The sequence below is a fragment of the Camellia sinensis genome, chromosome 4, assembly GCF_055761805.1.
Source record: "Camellia sinensis isolate YWXY chromosome 4, ASM5576180v1, whole genome shotgun sequence".
Taxonomy (NCBI): Eukaryota; Viridiplantae; Streptophyta; class Magnoliopsida; order Ericales; family Theaceae; genus Camellia; species Camellia sinensis.
In genome coordinates this window covers 43,834,548-43,853,817 of record NC_138964.1, presented here as the reverse complement: position 1 = coordinate 43,853,817, position 19,270 = coordinate 43,834,548, and the positions used below count along the sequence as shown (strand labels likewise).

Genomic DNA, 19,270 nt, shown 5'->3' with positions numbered 1-19,270 from the left:
AATGCAGTGGTGTGGTGGCCGACCAGAAAAGATGGCCTAAAGACCAAGGAGACCAGTTGTCAGACCAGAAAACTAGCTGGCGGGAAGAAAAGTGGTCTCCAAGGGGAAATACTGGTCTCCCACCCTTGTACCACCTTCCAAACAAGGAAAACAAGGTTTGTACCAAAAACAAACCAAAACGGATGTAAGACGAAAGTTCGGGAGGCAAGCCGCGCAGTCGGGAGCCTCGAAAACTAGCTGTCGAGCACCAAAAGTGGTCTACGACCACAAAAGTGGTCTCCCAGACCACAGTGTCCCTCTAGACAGAGGCAACAAGGTGTGGTTCAAAAACCATGCCAAACGGAGAATGTTAAGCGGTCCCGAGCCAAGGCGCGCGGTTGAAGGCTCCGAAAACTGAAAATTAGTCTCCAAACGGGAAAAGTGGTCCACGACCACAAAGTCTACAAGACCACTCCCTCAAAAGTGGTCTACGACCACAAAGTCTACAAGACCGCTCTCAGCCAAAACTCTGGAAACCTCGAAACAAGCACAACATGCGCAATCACTGAGCGCTCAATCAATGACGTCTGAGTCTTAAGGTCGGTCAAAAATGGGGTGTCTACAGTTAGGGCTTGATTTTGGACAATAATTAATGAATGCAATGAATCAATAACCACCCATCCTTCCTATCATTGAGTAAGCTCAAAGAGAGAGGTAGGAACGCTTCAAGGCTCATCAAAACATCATGAATTGATGTAAGACAACCCTTAACACAATAGACTCGACATAACGTCCGGCCAAATCCAAGCAATACTACTCATTTTCTTTATGTGGGTTGATTCATTTTAGCAATTTTTAGACCTTTCCATTCTTTAGTCCATTTGTCCAAGATAACAATTAAATCCACTAAATGAGAAGCATGTCAAACGGGAAATGATTCTCAACATGAAAGAGAGACTATGCCGTTGGCGATGAACCTCCGTAGAGATAAAGCCATTAAACATAGATCTCCAACTCATGTTTTGAACAACCATCAACCGGTTTAAACAACTCTCAAATGAAAGAAATGAATAGTAAGTTGATTATTAAAAGGAGACCCTTAAACATAGAAATTAAACAAAGAAAGGCCAAGAACAACATACAACAAGCTATATATGCGAACTTATGAGACAACAAGCAAACTAATCAAAGCATGAACTAATTAAATAACCTAGGATAGTCCTAAAACAACCCTTAATGGGTGAAAAATAGTGGCTCAAAGTGCATGAAAAAGAGCCCAAAAAACTAAACAACAAGTAAAGAAAATAAGGCTATAAAGCAAGAACAAGGAGGGATGGCTAACCCCTCTACTTTTGAAACCTCAAAACATGATTTTTAGCCTCTTTTAAACTCTGAAAATCAATTTAGAAAGCAAAGAAAAGGGTGTAAAAACAAGGGTTTGAGCTATAGGTGAAGGTGTAAGAAAGAGTGTTAACTCTCTCTACCCTTTGGTAGCTATCCAAATCCAAGCTTGGACACTTGAAAGAGGATCAAAACAATACAAAAATACAAGAACTAGATAGCAAGAGATAGCAAAGAGAGCAAGAAAAAAGATAGTAAGGTTATACCTCTCAAGAAAGGTAAGCTCTTTGTTGTGAATCAAACTATGTCCAAACACACTCTCAAGCTTGAATTGTGTTGCTCAAGGCTCAACCAAGGTTCTAAGGCTAAGGTGTGAAGGTGTATATGGTGTATGGATATAGGTTAAAGGTGGAAAGCTTGCTCAAAGGTTGCTGGCACAAGAAGAAGGAACTCTCAAGAAGGTGTATAAGCTTTTTAGAATTTTTTTCAACCCTCAAAACAGAGATACAACTTCGTTTTTATAGAATTTGAGCAAAAGAGGTCATAAATATCTTCAAAAATGGACAACTAGCGGGCTCTCACCCAGAACAGTGTTTCTCTGTACCAAGCCACGGCCAGCCATAAATAGCCATGGCCAGCTCCCAATGAGGCACGGTTGGGGCTCGATGTGATCCCCTGTCTCTCTGCTTCAGACTCAACATAGGATGGCACAATGTGTAAAAATAGATTTTTGAGGTACAAACAGTGTGAATATGGAAGGTTTGGGATTGTTTTGGAGCTTAAACATAGCCCCTTCGTTGAGACCTCGAACCACGCACAGCACCACTTTCATCATCGAGTATACCAGGCAAAGCGCTTGAGCCTCTTTTTGACAGAACTCAAAAAAATGAGGTGTCTACAGTTGCCCCTCTTTGACATAAAGTGACGTGAGTGAATGTTAAAGCCCAGAGACGACCCATTTTGACGAAGCCGCAAGACTTGGGCAAGAAATCAAGACATAAATGCAAAGATTGAACTCAAGGGCAAAATGCAAAATGACATGCATAAAATAACTTATGATCATGCAATGAAACACCAATGAAACAATGCAATGAAACATTCGAATGCAAATGAAGCAATGAAACAACGCTACGATCTAAATAGGAATGTAACGTTTGAATGAAAATGTAAATCAGAGCAAAATGAATCCCGCTGTGTCTCACATAGAAAGAAGTGAATAAACAGGCACGTCTCATGTGGAAAGGACAAAGAAAGCACAAACCAAACTACGTCTCATGTAGAAAGGATGTAAGAAAATGCAGACCTAACTACGCCTCGCGTAGGAAGGGTGAAGGGCGACGTAACCATCGAGCACACCCGAGGTTTTCAATCGAGATCCTAACACGTCTCACGAGAGAAGAGGAAGGGTGGTGTGAACAAACAGGTACACCTGATGTTTTTAACTGAAGCAAACAATCCTAAAGCATCTCATGCGATAGGAGGAGAGGTGGTGTGAACAGACAAGTGCACCTATTATTTTTAAATGATTTGGACAATCCTAACGTGTTTCATACGAGAGGAGGAGGATGGTGTGAACACCAGGCACACCCGATGTTTTTAACCAATTTGGACAATCCCAATGCGTTGTACACGAAAGGAGGAGGATGGTATGAACAACAAGTGCACCCGTTGTTTTTAACCAATTTGGACAATCCTAACGCGTCGCACGCGAGAAGAGGAAAGGTGGTGTGAACAAACAGGTGCACCTGTTATTTTTAACCGAGGTAAACAATCCTCACGCATCGCATGCGAGAGGAGGAAAGGTGGTGTGAACACCAGGACACACCCGTTGTTTTTAACCGAGGTGAACAATCCTTACGCATAGCACGCGAGAGGAAGAAAGATGGTGTGAACACTGGGACACGCCTGTTATTTTTAATCGAGGTAAACAATCCTCACGTGTCGCACGCGAGAGGAGGAAAAGTAGTGTGAACAAACAGGCGCACTTGTTGTTTTTAACTGAGGTAAACGATCCTCACGCTTCGCATGCGAGAGGAGGAGATCAGAATAATGCATAAGCAGCCAAATTCAAAAGCAGCCAAACTCTGAAGCGAAATTATCTCATTCCCGGGAAGGCCTAAGAAATGAAGCCATAAGGCCCGCAGAGATAACTCAAGTCAAGACACAATGCATAAACGTGAATTAGAAGTAAACATAGATTCTACTCAAAGACACATAAAATCAAAACAATCAAAGCAATGTAGTAAAGTGAAAGCCAATTTGCCCATGTGTTGAAAATGGGCTTTTGAAAACGACACACCACGTTTCAATTTGATTGTAAAATGGATGATGATTTTACTATGGCACGAATGATTTTGTCCAAAATTCCTCTGAATGAACCAAACACATAATATCGTTTATTTATGGAATAGCAGAATATATTACGATTCAGGTAAAACAATTTATAAACTACCGGAACAGTTTAAACAAATTAAAAGTTTTAAACAAAACAAATCAAATTATGAGTTAAACAAACAAAATGAATTAAAAATCAAATAAATCAAATTATGCATTCGCACAATAAAACAAAATAGAATGAACAAAATTCCTCTCTTTTCTTTTCCCTCTTCTTTTTATATTTTTCCGCTCATTTTTCCCTTCCTTCTTTTTTTGATATTTTCTTTTTTTTTTTTTTGATATTTTTTTTCTTCACTGTTTTTCTGTTTGCTTAAAACTCCACAATACAAGAAATAAAATAAAATAAAAAATTGACTAAATTCACACTGAGAGCCGGCTGGGCCTCGATGAAGCATAGTCGGGCATCAATAAAGCCGGCCGGGCCTCGATAGCGGCAGGGGCAGTTTCAGGCATTCCGCAAGTCACAGTTGTTTTAAACCAACTCAAGCCTTATTTTCTCACACACTCCCATCCGAAACTCCTTCTCCTCTCTCTCTAACCTCCCTCTCTCTCTAGATTTCCCCTTTCCTTGAGTTACCCAACAACCCTTGCAATTTTTCTTTGAAACCCCATTCCCTTCTCTATATTTTGAACCGAACAAATATTGATTTAACGGAGTTTGAGTTTTTCCTTTGATTTCTCTCACATTTGCTCACACCTTTTTTGTTTTCCCCTTTGATTTTCCACCTCCTCTTTATTTTCTCTCTCCTAGGGTTTGGATTTTGGGGTTTTCACTCATTTTCACTCATCCCTTCACTTTTTCTTCACTTTTTTTTTTCTTTCACTTTCTCTCTATGGCTAGAGACGAGGTTCCCATCCCAAACCCTGCAATTGGTATTGGGTCGTCTTAGGTGCAGATATAGAAGCTAAAGACGTTCCTACATTGCCTCCCCACATCGATAGTCCATTTGATACGGCCACCTACTGACCACGTACATATGCTCCACCCCCAGGTGGTATTTTGAGATTTGAGGGCCTCATCCCAGGGATAGATGAGGACATCCTACTGCGAGAGTCCATGGAGCACTTGTCCGCTGATGCCTCCACGATAAGCAACTTTTCCTTCGTTTTGCACATATGTTGAATCTCTTAAACAAACCATTTGTTAGTGCTATACCCATATTGATAATACTCCCAATTTACAGATGATAACTAGAAGGATTGGCAACTATGGATCCATATCCAACCCCGGCGCTGGTATGAGAGGCGTCCCGCAGAGGTCCACACACTGGTTGATGCTGCTGGCTTTGGGCCCTTCTGTTCAGGGCTCATACAGATGAGGACTGAGTCGCTGCTATACAGGACCCTAGTAGAGAGATGATGGGACACTATGGACTTGTTCCACTTCTCATCAATCGGGGAGCTAACTTTGACCCTGTACAATTTCTCGATGCTCACTGGCCTGCGGATTAGGGTTGGCGGCTCAATCCCATGTGATCCTGATATGATACAGTGGAGAGCCGCACATTGTCAACTCCTCGGGGCGATCCCAGACACCACCAGTCATGGGATGGTGAGGTATAGTTAGTTCTTTGATCACTTCTTCGACTTTCAGCCCACTACTCTAGATGAGGTCGCCTAGTACACCCGCGGCTTCCTTATGTATCTCCCTGAAACTACCATGTTTGTGAACAGGGAGAATACTATGGGGTTATATCTTCTAGGAGCACTGGTGCACCTACCACAGGTAACAGAGTATGACTGGGGTGGCGCCAGCCTGGCCACCTTATACTGCTATATGAGCTTCGTATCCCGCTGTACAGCGGATTCACTGTGTGGCTACTGGAGAGTTTAGGAGGTACACCTTACACTTACTTTTTATGTGCGTTCTGTTCAATTTTGCATTTCCTGCTCATCTTTGCTTTGCATTTCCTGTTTATTTGCTCATTTACTTCATCCATCTTTTTCTTCTTGGAGCTATGGGTTTACACATATTTCTCTTCTCTAGCTCCGGTCCCGGTGAGACTGATTGAGATGTCAGTGCCCTGCTCCCGGTACTATAACTCCCAATTTGAGCGACGTCGTCTCGTAGACCGAGACCTCCCTTACTTTCTCTACTTGACACCACCACTGCGAATCAGGTAACAAAATACTAGTCTTTAACTTCCATACTATTGTTTCCATACTGCTGTTATTCTCATACTGTACTATTTCCATACCACACTGTTTCCATATTGCACTGGTTCCGCTGCATTATTTTCGCACTGCACTATTATTCTCATACTGTACTTCCATACTGCTTAGATCTTTGACATCTAACATCTGCTTTCATAGGTTGACTGGCACCCCTAAGTGGGTATTCCTCAGGTAGCGAGGGCGACCTACGTTGCTGCGTGGCACGCCTTTACCATGCAATTTCTGTTTGAGGGCCCCTTTGGTTGAGCTTTTACCTGGGGGAGAGGGTCATCTGCCAGACACGAGGGGTAGCAGATTCAGACATTCCACATCCTCTTCCTCCCAGTATGAGGGTAGTGGATGATCTTCACGACGTTCCTCATATCGATTTCCTGATGTTAGGAGAGGATGGTGACTAACATCATGAGCTCGGGACTTCACTACCTTCTTTCAGACTCGGTTGATGGCGTCTCTTATCCATAGCATGGCCCGTGCTATTCCAGAGGTTGCTGCTACTACTGCTAGAGGCGCTCTCGCTTCCGGGTTTCTTATGATTTCGACTGAGGTTGTATACATGTGGCCAAACGGGGTGATTGAGCAGATCCCCCTTGAGCATATTGAGGAGAGGGATCGCAAGTTGATGCTTGCTCCAGCCATTGAACAGGCCCACACTTCTTTATACTTCTGCCCACTGTGCTACTTTATGTTTTCACTGTACCCTATTATTTCTGTTCACTGTACCCTGTTATTTCTGTTCACTGTTCTCAAATGCTCTTCCTTTTGTAGGTACCCAGGGCATATGTTGTTGGCCTCCTCCAGAGGATTGACTGCCTGCTTCTGATGGTGCGGAGGAGGCAGATTGCTCTGGCCACTCATGGGATTGAGGTATGCTTTTGTCCCTAGTTTACAATTTTTACAAACTTGCTCACAACTCTGTTGATTTCTTCTAATATCTGTAATTTCTTTTTTTCCTTTCTTCTTTTAGCTTGAGCCAGCACCAGTTACACCTACAGGAGCTCATCCAGCTAGGTGACGGAGACGAGGCTCAGTGAGGGGCAAGGTTGGAGCTGACTGGAGGAGAGGCAGAGTGAGATAACGCTCACCTCCCAAGGAGTCCTTTGAGGAGTGCACGACTTTTGAAGAGGAGGGGGATGCGGTTGACATGTAGTCTAGCAGCTCCAGTGATGACAGCGATACACCCCCTCCGTAGTCGAGGAGGAAGAGAGTGAGGATGGGTTACTGATGATGATGATAATGATGATGATTTTCTGTTTTTGTTTTTGTTTTGATTTGTAGTTAAAGACTAGCTTTAGATAGACCTTTTTGTTTGAAGGATTTTCTTTTGTTTTGTTGCTTTGTCAAACAATGATCAGGATTGGACCCGCTATTTTATAAAAGACAAATTTTTGAATGATCTCCTTGCATATGTGATGAATAGCATAACCTTTGTATGGTAATTTCACACAAGACTTAAAACAACGAATAGCTGCTCTTGCATTCATTCTTGAATCAGATAGCAACCCACAACCGAGCAAAATGTAAAATACAACTCGATAATAGGAAAATAAAATGAAAACAACTTGAAAATACTAAAAAAACATTTGGTACAAACAAAACAAGACTTAAAACACAACCGTCGTACATCAGGACAAAGGCCAGCCTTTTTTGAAATCACACTGATCTGGGCCCTCATTTAGACTCGGCTGAGCCCAAATAGGCACGGCTAGGCTTCACTGAGGCATGGCTGGGCCTAAATATGAGGTTGGTTAGTGCTGTCTAGCTGTCATGCACTGTTCCTTCTCAACCTCTATAAATGGTGCTCCTATGCTGTTTTTCTGGCAGAATAGCAAGTCTTTGGTATTTTGCTCTCAAGATGGAAACATTTCCTAACAATAGGCTCCAAGACTGGGTAGCCACTCTGGATGGCTCGGAAAAGGTGAACTTTCACGGTTTTGGCCTAAATGCCCTTTTTCCTCTAAGTCGCACTTCTCTTTGCTTTCTATTCCTCCATGCTACTGTTCGATGTTGGAACCCGATCACACATGTGCTTTAATTTGGATCACAGGAGATGTGTCTGACAATCGAAGAATTTTAAGCATTGATGGAATCTCGGCGCGACGAAGAAATCATGTCGCAGCCTTGTTTTGGCCATGCCCAAGCTTTGGGACGGATGTGTGGGATAACATTACACGAGGTTCGATCCTTGGCACATGATGGGAAGCTAGACATCCCCGGTTTAGTTTATTGATTTTTCGCTATTGGAGATAGGAGTGATCTTCTCTGGTGAGGCCACCGACAACATGCTCTCTGTTAATGCCTACTTGCACAATTCCTCCTTGCCCCTAGTTTTGGCGGAGCTAGCATCTGGTTGATCAAAGTGGCTCAATGTTTGAAAGAGGGTAAGAGTTGCATGGGTTTGGCACTGGCCGAAACCTTGATGGGTTTGGATGCTTTCCGTCGGGGAGAAACCACTCGGTTGGCAGGAAGTTCACTACTTCTCCAGGTATTATTTCCTACCTTGTTAATTTATGATTCTCACATCACTCGACACTCAATCTCTATTTTTCTCTCATAACATCTTCCTTACTTTTCCCTCATTGTACACCTCTCTATTCTTTAATCTCTCTTATTTTTCATCCCTCCCCAGGTATGGCTTATGGATAAACTAGAAGTAGTGGACCCTTGCCCCGAGTACTCAGCTAGAGCTTACTTCTTTCGCCAATGGCTGGTCGATTTCCCTTCAGAGGGGTTGTGGTGTGATTGGATGTGCAACAAATCTACAGTTGGCATAACTTGGCATTGCCCCTGGATTAATTTGGCTAGCATGAGCTACAACATGTCCTGACAGCCGGGTATGCAGTTGATTGGCCTCACACACTATGTGTTCTATTTCCCCTTTCAATTCAGACGCTAGTTTGGGCATGAGCAGACACGTCCAGATGAGGAAGTGGAATACCCGGCTTCATTTCCCATTCGTGGTTCACACTTGCCTCGATAGCTTACTGCCTGGAGAACAAGGGAGCTTCTAGCCCCTACCTTTAGCTTCAGTTATGCCCTTTCTAACGAGTGTTTAGCTTGGCTTGAAGACGAAGAACAAGTTGGGCCATCTTTAGCTGCGAAAAACATAGAGCTACCTGACTTAGCTATGCCCCTAGTTTTACTGTTTTGATCTTTCTTTTCAAGTTTTATGACGTAAAAACAAATTTGTTAAATCAAAGAGTTGGAGAATGTACTTGTGTTGAAACCAATGAAATTAAAGTTGCGAGTACTGAAAATTTTCCTTTCGGTCCCAAAAATGGTCCAAGTTGTAAAAGGGTAAAATTTTGAGAAAAATCAACTTTTATTAAAACTTTTCAAAACAATTTTTGGGAATGATCACCACCTGACTCACGCAGAATCATCTCTCAAGACGTACAGCCCCGAATCAAAAGATCATAATTGCCCCTGATTGCATACCACTACTGCTCTGCATTGTAACCAGTTTTTCTTCCCAAAATAAAGATCACAACTGAACTAACAGATGATGAATAGAGATGACCTGATCAGGAAAACGGATAAGACAGTTGAGTTGGAGATAGTTATAGCCGAACTTCAGGATGAAGTTGCCTACGTATCCCAAAGATGGAAATCAGGCCTTACGTAGTTCGGTTCAGGTTCACTCGAGTATTAACTTTCTCCTTTTGCGCTCTAACTTTTGCCAAAGTTACCATTTAGGGTTTTCAACCTTGCGAGCTCAGTTTTTCTTTATTTCTAATTTTTCATGCTCTAACTTTTGCCTGGGTCACCCTTTCGGGTTTTTGGCCTAGCGAGCCTCTCAAGGGTAATATTTCTTTAACTTGTCCATATTGATCGGCTGTGAGAACTCTAGGCCATCTAAGTCCATGAGAATAATCGCCCCTCCTGACTAGATTGATTTGATGATGTAAGGACCAGTCCAATTGGGTCTGAACTTGCCCCTAGGGTCATGGATGGGAGCCCGGTTATCTTTCAATACCATATCTCCTTCCTAAAGGTTTCTGGACTTAACTTTCTTGTTAAACGCCCTGGCAATTCGGCGTTGGTAACCCTAGACTTGATACAAAGCCTTCAGTCTTCTCTCATCAAACAACATTAACTCCTCAAACTTGCTCTACTGCCAGTCCGTCTCCGCTATCTGACACTTGGCCATAACTCGTAGTGACGACACTTTAATTTCGATTGGCAGAATAGCCTTCATCTTATAGACGAGAGAATAAGGGGTTGCCCTTGTAGATGTCCGAATTGACGTTCTACAGCCCCAAAATGCAAACGACAGTTTCTCTGGCCAGTCCCTGCAGGTCTCCACAATTTTTCTGTAGAATTTTCTTGATATTTTTGTTCGCAACCTCAACGGCTCCATTGGTCTGTGGCCTGTAGGTCGATGATTTATGGAAAGCCACGTTATATTTTTTGAGCAGATCCAACACCTCTTTTTTAAAATGCGACCCATTATCGGAGATAATCTTGTTTAGAATTCCATACCTACAGATCATGTTGTTCTTGATGAACTTAGCCACATGCGACGCCTTTAGCACAGAGTAGGATTGAGCCTCCACCCATTTGGTGAAGTAGTTAATTGCTGCTAAGATGAATTCATGCCCGTTTGACCCATTTGGCGTAACTACACCGATAACATTTATTCCCCAAACAGAAAATGGCCATGGTGAGGTCATGTTGTAGAGCTTCGACGGTGGAATGTTCATGCGATTGGCATGGATTTGACACTTGTGGCATCGTCGCACAAAATTAATACAATCCTTCTCCATGGTTAACCAGTAGTAGCCTTGTCTAAGGATTTTTCGAGCGAGCATCACACCATTCATGTGGGCCCCACACTTCCCTCCATGAATGGCCTCCATAAGGTGCTTCGATTCCTCTTCCTCAACACACAGCTTATGCATTCCCAAATGGCCTCTTTTGTACAACTTGCCTCCACAGATGATAAATTAGACGGCCAGACGCCGTATTCCCCTTTTATCCTTGGTGTTTGCCCTTGGCGGATACGCCTCTTTTTCCAAGAAATTCTAAATATTGTAGTACCAGGGGTTCTTGTTTGAAGCCTCATCTATCGCAGCAATGGTTTCATAGGCCGACATGTACTTCTGTTCCATAATGATCAGACACATCCTGAATTCCAATGGAATGTCTACCATAGAAGATAGAGTTGATAGTGCATCAGCAAACCGGTTGTTCTCCCTTAGCAGTGGGTACACGTTAGCTTTTCAAACCTCAGAATTAGCATATCCAAGACCTAATGGTAAACCTTCATTTTCTCCTCTTTAACCCACCAATCTTCGTTGGCTTGAGACACAACCAAGTTCAAATCCCCGATGACGTCCAACCTTTTTGCCCCTAGTTCCAAGGCAGCTTCTAAACCAGCAATACATGCCTCATACTCTACTTCGTTGTTGGATACTTTGAACCGGAGTTTGAAGGCTAAGGGTATAAAGGAGTCATTGGGTGCTATCAGCAACACACCGATCCTATAACCATATTGGTTGGCTGCTCCGTCAAAGTACATCATCCAATTTTTCTCCTCTATTTGTAGAATATCTTCATCTGGGAAAAAGTACTCCACCACTTCATCCCCCTCCACCAAGTGGTCTGCCATGAATTTTGCCACAACTCTCCCTTTAACTAACTTGCATGTAACATATTTGAGATCAAATTTGGAGAGAAGAGTCAATCAACGGGCTAGCCTACCCGTAAGCACTGGTTTCTTGAAGAGATATTTGATGGGATCTAATCTCGAAACCAGAGTTATTGAGTGAGCTAACAGGTAGTGCCTCAACTTTTGGGGTAGCCCATACCAGGGCTAGGCAAGATTTCTCAAAGGGAGTGTAACGGGTCTCGTAATGCAATATTTTCTTACTCAAGTAGTAAACGGCTTTCTCCACCTTGGCCTCTGACTCCTGAGCTAATATACACGCCATGGTTGAGTTTGTCACTGACAGGTACAAAATCAATGATTTTTCCGGTTCTGGTGGTGATAACACAAGCAGATTTTGCAGAGGTACTGCTTGACTTGTTCAAAAGCAAACTAACATCGATCATCCCACTAAAACTTCTTTCCTTTCTTCAGAAGACTAAATAGTGGTTCACAAGTCAAGGTTAATGTGGAAATAAACCGTCTTATGAATTTTACTTTGCCTAGAAAGCCACGCACCTCCTTTTCAGTCCTCGGTGGTGGCATTTCTAAGATGGCCTTGTTTTTGAAAGGATCTACTTCAATTCCCCTCTGTGTGATAAGAAATCCTAGTATTTTTTCTGTTGTTACGCCGAAGGTGCATTTTTGCGGGTTTAACCTCAATCTATACTGTCTGATCTGTTGAAAAAATTTCTCCAGGGCCATGTAGTGGCCCTCTCAATCTTTGGACTTGACAATCATGTCGTCCACATACACCTCAACCTCTTTGTGGATCTTGTCGTGTAGAATGGTGGTTGCAGCCATTTGATAAATGGCCCCAGTATTCTTCAACCCAAACGGCATGAGCCGGTAGCAGTAAGTGTCCCATGAAGTAGTGAATGCGGTCTTCTCTCTATCCTCGAGTGCCATCAAAATCTGGTTATACCCGAAAAACCCATCCACGGCGGTGAAGTCTACTAACTCGTCAATATGTGGCAGTAGAAAATCATCCTTCAGACTAGCCTTATTCAGATCCCTCAAGTCGACACAGACCCTGATTCTGCTGTCCTTCTTCAAAACTGGAACAATATTGGCCAACCATGTCGGATACTCAGATACAAGCAAGAACCCTGCTTCGATTTACTTAGTGACCTCTTCTTTAATCTTTAAAGCCCAATCTGGGCGGACTCTGTGCAGCTTCTGCTTAACTGGTCGGGCCACAGGGTCAAGAGGGATCCGGTGCTATACAATCTCAGGGTCGATTCCAAGCATGTCTTCGTAGGACCACGTTAAAGTATCTTTGAAATTTTTTAATAAAGCGATTAAATGATCGCATTCCTCCGAAGACAACATTGACTCGATCTGGACCAGGCGAGGATCCTCCTCAGTACCCACGTTAATTGATACGATTTCATCTGTACAGGGCTTAACACGCATTTTCTCCTTATGATCAACCAAAATTTTCAAAACTCGAGAAATTTTTTCATCTTCGTTTAAGTCAAAATTTTGAAAATCAAGATCAGCATAACAAACCAAAGGCACAGAAAAGTAGGCAAAGTTCACAACATTCTCATTCAAAAAGTCTGGATCTTCAGTTATAGTAGACTCAAAAGAAAAGCTAAAAGACAACCTGGACAAGACTTTGGTATCCGGGTTACCTCTCCTAGAAGTACCAGACTCAGAGGAACTCGAATCTGACTTCGACTCCACAGACTCAGTGGAATCAGATCTAGACTCACTATCCGATCTAGAACTGCCGATGACACCTTGCTCAAACTTCCAGACTAGGTGTGGAGCCTCAAACGCATCCACGATAAGATTAGAGAAATCCGCTGCTGGGTTATCTCCGATCATTGAGATAGAAAAACTATCTCCCAAGTTGGTGAACTCAGCTTCAGCAATAGAACTTGCTAGTAGGTCAACAAGTGCTTTTCCTAACAGCTCTTCTCCTTCAATGTCCAGGCTTGCAGTCCCGCCTTGATCTGTGCTAGGGCTCAGGTCTGCTTGTTCATCCCTCTATTCTGGTAACTGATATCTGAAGAAGATCTCGAACCCCGGATACCTTGTTTTTGTTTCCCAATCATACCAAGGTTCTAGAAATCCACAGAAGGGGAAATCTTCTCCTTGGTGGACAAAACGTCCGTTCAAGGTTCCCCGTATTGGTTTGTGGAGACCAAATATTCTTTCTATTAGTTATTAAAACTTCTTTTCTTTCTTCAGGAGACCAAATACTTGCATTGTTCCTACATCATTTTTAAAAAAAATTAATCTAAATAAGAATTTCGTAGGATTATAAAAATTATACAAGAAAATAGTTTTAATCCATTTTATTTATATAAAGAAATGATGAAAAATTATTCAAATTTTGAAGAAATATAACGAATGATAGTTTTAATCATTATATACCAAATATATATATATATATATATATATAGGTTACTCAATGAAAAAATGGTCGAATATAAATAAAGCCATGGACATTGAATTAAATCATATGAACTCTAAATTGATAGTATAATCTAGAAAATCAACTAATAATAACATAGAGATATTGACAAATATATAGTACTTCCGTATCATCCTTGTATTATATTCATTAATTTCATATATCATATAAAAGTTTTACTCGTCTCGATCCTTCAATAAAGTAAGGACCAAGAAAACAAATTTGATAAGAAATTGATTCTAAACTTTATTATTGAAAAAACAAAAATTTCAAAAAGAGAATTTAGAAATGGAATTGAAGAAATACTTTAACGAATGACAGACTTATAAAAAAATAAAAAACCATAACAATGATCTAATGCAAACTATTTTTAATAACTAACAGAAAGAATATCAAGTTATTACCTTGGATAAATATAGTGATGAGAATTAATTTTGTGAGATTTTTGTGCTGCCTTCTCCCATGTAACTTTCATTATTTCATTATTAATACTCTTCTCATTCAGAGTCAACTAATTTCATTATTAATACTCTTCTCATTCATAGTCAATAATTTTTTTTTTAATTTTTTTTATCTTTATCACTAAGTAGATAATAACGAATAATAAAAATTATCAAGAGAAGATTAAGAATTTAATAGGAGATGAGAAGTTATAAATAAGGACATTTCATAAGATAAAAAATTAAAAAAAAAAGATAATATGTGATAGAAGGAAAAAAAAAATGAGTAAATCAAAATAAAGATTTAGATATATATGTTTTTGATAGATATATAGATTAACAAATCATATCTTTATCTAAATTTTATTATTTTAATTTTTTGTAAATCAACTATTTAATCTTTATCTTTATCTATAGGCTACGAAATTAATCTTTATAAATTATTTATCAATTTTATATGTTTATTTATCTATAAGTCATGAAATCAATTTTTTTAATTTTTATCTTTATGTATAGGTCATGAAATAAATTTTCATAAGTTATTTATGAATTTTTATGTGTTCATCTATAATGAAATTAACTAAAGTACAAAATGAAGGGGAAAAAAAGGAGTAATTTCTTTCTTTTTTTATTAAATCAATTATTTAATCTTTATCCTTATTTGTAGGCAATAAAATTAATTTTTATAAGTTATTTATCAACTTTTATATGTTTATTTATAGGAAGAAATTTTCAATTATCCATAAGTTATTAAAATAATTTTTTTAAATTAATTGTTTAATTTTTACATGAAAGGCAATCGAAGAAGGTTGCCATGTAGGAAAGAAAGAGTTTATTATTATGAGAATGTAATTTCATTTTTTATTTAAAATCAATTATTTAATCTTTATCTTTATTTGTAGGCCAAGAAATTAATTTTTATAAGTTATTTATCAATTTTTATATGTTTATTTACGGGAAGAAATTTTAAATTATCTATAAGTTATGAAATTAATATTTTTAAATTAATTATTTAATTTTTATCTTTATCTGTAGACTGTAAAATTAATTTCAATTTTTATATGTTTATCTATATGTAGGAATTTTGAAATTCAAATCTTTATCCATAAGCGATGGAATTAATTTTAATTTTAATTAATCAAAAAAATAGAAAACGAAGAAAAATAAAAAACATGAAATGCAATTAAAGAAGGTTGCCATGTAGGAGAGTGAGTTTTAAAATTATGAGAATTTAAAAATAAATATTTAGAGTATTTTGACAAGACAACTACATTTGGATGTATAGATAGAAAGATAGACAGATAGGTAGACAGATAAATAGATAGATATAGATATAGATAGATAGATATAATATATAGATATTGATATTATTTTATATAGTTTGATTCTTTTAAAAAAAAAAGCAACACCTTAAATAAGAAAGAAACATTCAATACAATGCTTATATAATGCCATTGATATTACCATTTCAATATGAAGCAAAGTAGGTTTATTATTAATAAGTAAAATACTACGTGTCAATGGTGATATGGTATCACCATGACTTTAAATTTTTAAAAATAGTTTTTTGAAATTTTTTTATTTTTTGTGTTGCTTGTCTTTGATGAATTTTGCAAATATTTTAAACATATATATTTTTTTACTTTTAAAATTCACTTAACCTAAACATAAATATAAAAAAAAATACAATACGTTTTTCATAAATATTTTTTATTTTTGGGTGCATCTAAAAAAATGTCTAAAATATAAATAAAAACATAATCACTAAAAACAACAAAACAAAAAAAAAATCAAAAACTATTTTTAAAGATTCAATTGAAATTTTTTTTGTTTTTAAAATTTGTGAAACTTAACCTTATCAAGTGACCCAATCTGTAAAAATTTAGAAAAATTACAAATCTGTGAAAAGGTTAAAAAAAAAAATTACAAATCTGTGATAAAACTTATTAATTTTAATAATTAAAATTCTAAATTTTTCTATAATTTTGTAATTTTTTCAAGATCTTTTTAGTATTTTGTATATTTTTTTAAAAAAAAAAATTTGGAATCACACTTAGTTTGGGTATTTGGTGAGGATTATAGAAGCATCTTATAATTTTTTTTAATATGGGAGTTTGTGTAAGATTGTTTGGTACACTAAGCAAAAATAATTTAAATAAGGTGAAAACACTACTAAAATTTCAGCTTTCTGCGACGGCAAAATGCCGTCGTTAATACTCCTAATGCCGTCGCAAAAAATTTTTTGCAACGGCAAATGACTTTTTGCGACGGCAAGAGGGGGTCGCAACTGGGGGCGTTGCAAAAGAGTTTTTGCGACGGCATAGTGCTGTCGCTAATGTTTTGCGACGGCATTTTAGCCTTTTGCGATGGCACTTTACAGTCGCTAATAATGTTTGAAATTTCTTGACTTTTTGCGACGACACTATTTTACCGTCGCTAAAAATGTTATTTGAAATGGTAAAAAATGCCATCGCTAATAGTCTTTTTTTTTTTTTTTTGCAACGGCAAGAACACTGTTTTTGCGACGGTGTGGTGCCGTCGCAAAAAGTATTAAAAATATGAAAATTTTTATTTTTTGCGTCAGTGTACTACCGTCGCAAAAAGTATTAAAAAAATAATAAAATTTCTATTTTTGCGACAGTTTAGTGCCGTCGCAAAAAGTAAAACATGTAACAAAATTAATAAAAATATTAAAATTTTCTGTTTTTTGCGACGATGTAGTGCCGTCGCAAAAAAGAAAAAAAATCCTGTGAAAAAAGTATTAAAAATATTAAAGTTTCTCCATAATAATTGCATAATAATATAAAAATTCCTGTATAAAAATAACAATTTCTTCATAATAAAATATTTTTCCATTCATATAATTACACATCAACAAAATTATCCCACTACATAATGTTCCATAATACATATATAATGTTTAAATACATGATTTTGTTCATAATTCAAAATGACATAAACCAAAATTAAATGTTTTTCTCATCATTCTTCATAGATAACAAAAACAAAAGTTAGCCACATTCTCCACAGGAATGCATTCCACAAGAAGCACACTCCTACATGGGAAATATCTGAAAAATAAAAATAAAAATAATTAATGACAATATAATTATGTGTTAATGTAATTACAAAAAAACATAAAAATTTAACTACTATAGCATCAAATACAACATTTTTTTTGTTAGTCATCAAATCTCACATGGATAATTAAACATCTCAATCAAATACAAAAATAAAAATGTTGAGCTTTATGGAGTTTCCTTTGCTTTAATTAGAGTCATGTGAATATAAAAATTTGGAGTTCGTGCATGTAAATTATGGTTGCTTGTGTTAAAGAACCTCAACATTAATATTTGACTGAAATTACTGTGTAAAAAAATTATCACACTTGCTACACTACCAAACAGATACATGCATTAAAAAAAATTCAAGATCATAATAAACAAAATAATAATTTGTAAATAAAATTTTCAATCAATAGACATTTACAAGACAAAAAGTATCAAGAAAAGATTTTATAAAAAATTTTACAAAAACAAAAACAAAAAGAAAAAAAGATCAAAATATAATAAAAAAATATGATATAAGCACTTTTTCCACATTGATCACTGTTGCATTGAGTCGTGATTAGCATTAATTATATCCATAACCGAAGATCATTTTGATTGCAATCAAAACCACCATAATGAATCGTAATGCACATCACTTTGAAACATAATTAAACATCATAATAGGATGTAACTATTTATTATTTATAACTAACATTAATTTACACTAAAATTTAAATATGCTATATATAATGTGTATTATAACATGACTTTAGCTGAAGGCTTCAAATAAATTGAAACTTAGTGTGGGAAAATGTTAGGACTTGGGGGGGGGGGGGGGGGGACACTTACAAACAAATATAGTATATAAATTAGTATTTTTGAAATAGATGCAGGGGCCATGGGAAAAATCCTTATACCTTTACAAGTCAAGAAGTGCTAATTAATAAGGACTACCCCATACCTAACCTTTTATGAGTTAAATCGCTAAAGACACAAAATTTAAGATATCACCAATTTTATTTTTTTAATGTCAAGAGATGTCGCAGTTCAAAACATCAAAATCTACCTCAATCTATACAATGATGGATGCAAAATCAAACATTATCTAGTACTCACAGGTGTAGTGATATTAGAGACTTCACCATTCGTATATAGGTCTTCCATTAGCACGTCCAGCCCTGAAAAAATGTAGCAATTCTTGAAATATAATATGAAAAACAAAAGAGAAAATTCAATCCATGCCAATGCATCTTTTAAAAATAAAATAAAATAAAATTTAAAACACACCCACTCAAGATTTGGCCAATCTGAATTTTATAAAAGACCTTCAAAAACATGATAAGAAGTTAAAGAATGAAGCACTTTCCCGCATCTTGTAAAATTAAAGACTCCATGGTGTCTAAATTCCCCATAAATAATAGGCCATTAATATGTCTGTATAACGAATTAAAGTCTGTATAGTCAAACAAAAGATGAACAAATATATATATCTCCTGGCAATATTTATTCCTTCCAAATTTCATAAAAAAGGATTAGTTCACATCAATTCTGGAATGAGAATAAGAGTTTTCAAAGTAAAGTCACAAGCAACATTAATCTAAAACACCAACTGAAAATCTAGTCCAATGACATTGATAACCATCTTCATTTTCCACATTTTACTTTAAAAATAAATAAATAAAAACAAAATTAAAAACACAGAAATATAGATAAAAAATCAAATATAGAAAATAACACCCAATGCTCCGAGTCCCTGACAAACATAGAATACAAATTTTAGAAAGAGTTTCAATGACGAGACCTTCAAATTTATCACGAG

The 19,270-nt window shown here is 37.5% G+C and overlaps 1 long non-coding RNA gene across 1 annotated transcript; it reads right to left on the bottom strand.

Annotated features, from left to right (window-relative positions):
* Positions 1-17,216: 17,216 nt before the first annotated feature.
* LOC114311282 (uncharacterized) lies at positions 17,217-18,688 on the bottom strand. The gene is made up of 2 exons (XR_014365606.1): positions 18,568-18,688; positions 17,217-17,472 (listed from the first exon to the last, which is right to left on the bottom strand). It is a non-coding gene; the product is annotated as an uncharacterized LOC114311282 (long non-coding RNA).
* Positions 18,689-19,270: the final 582 nt, after the last annotated feature.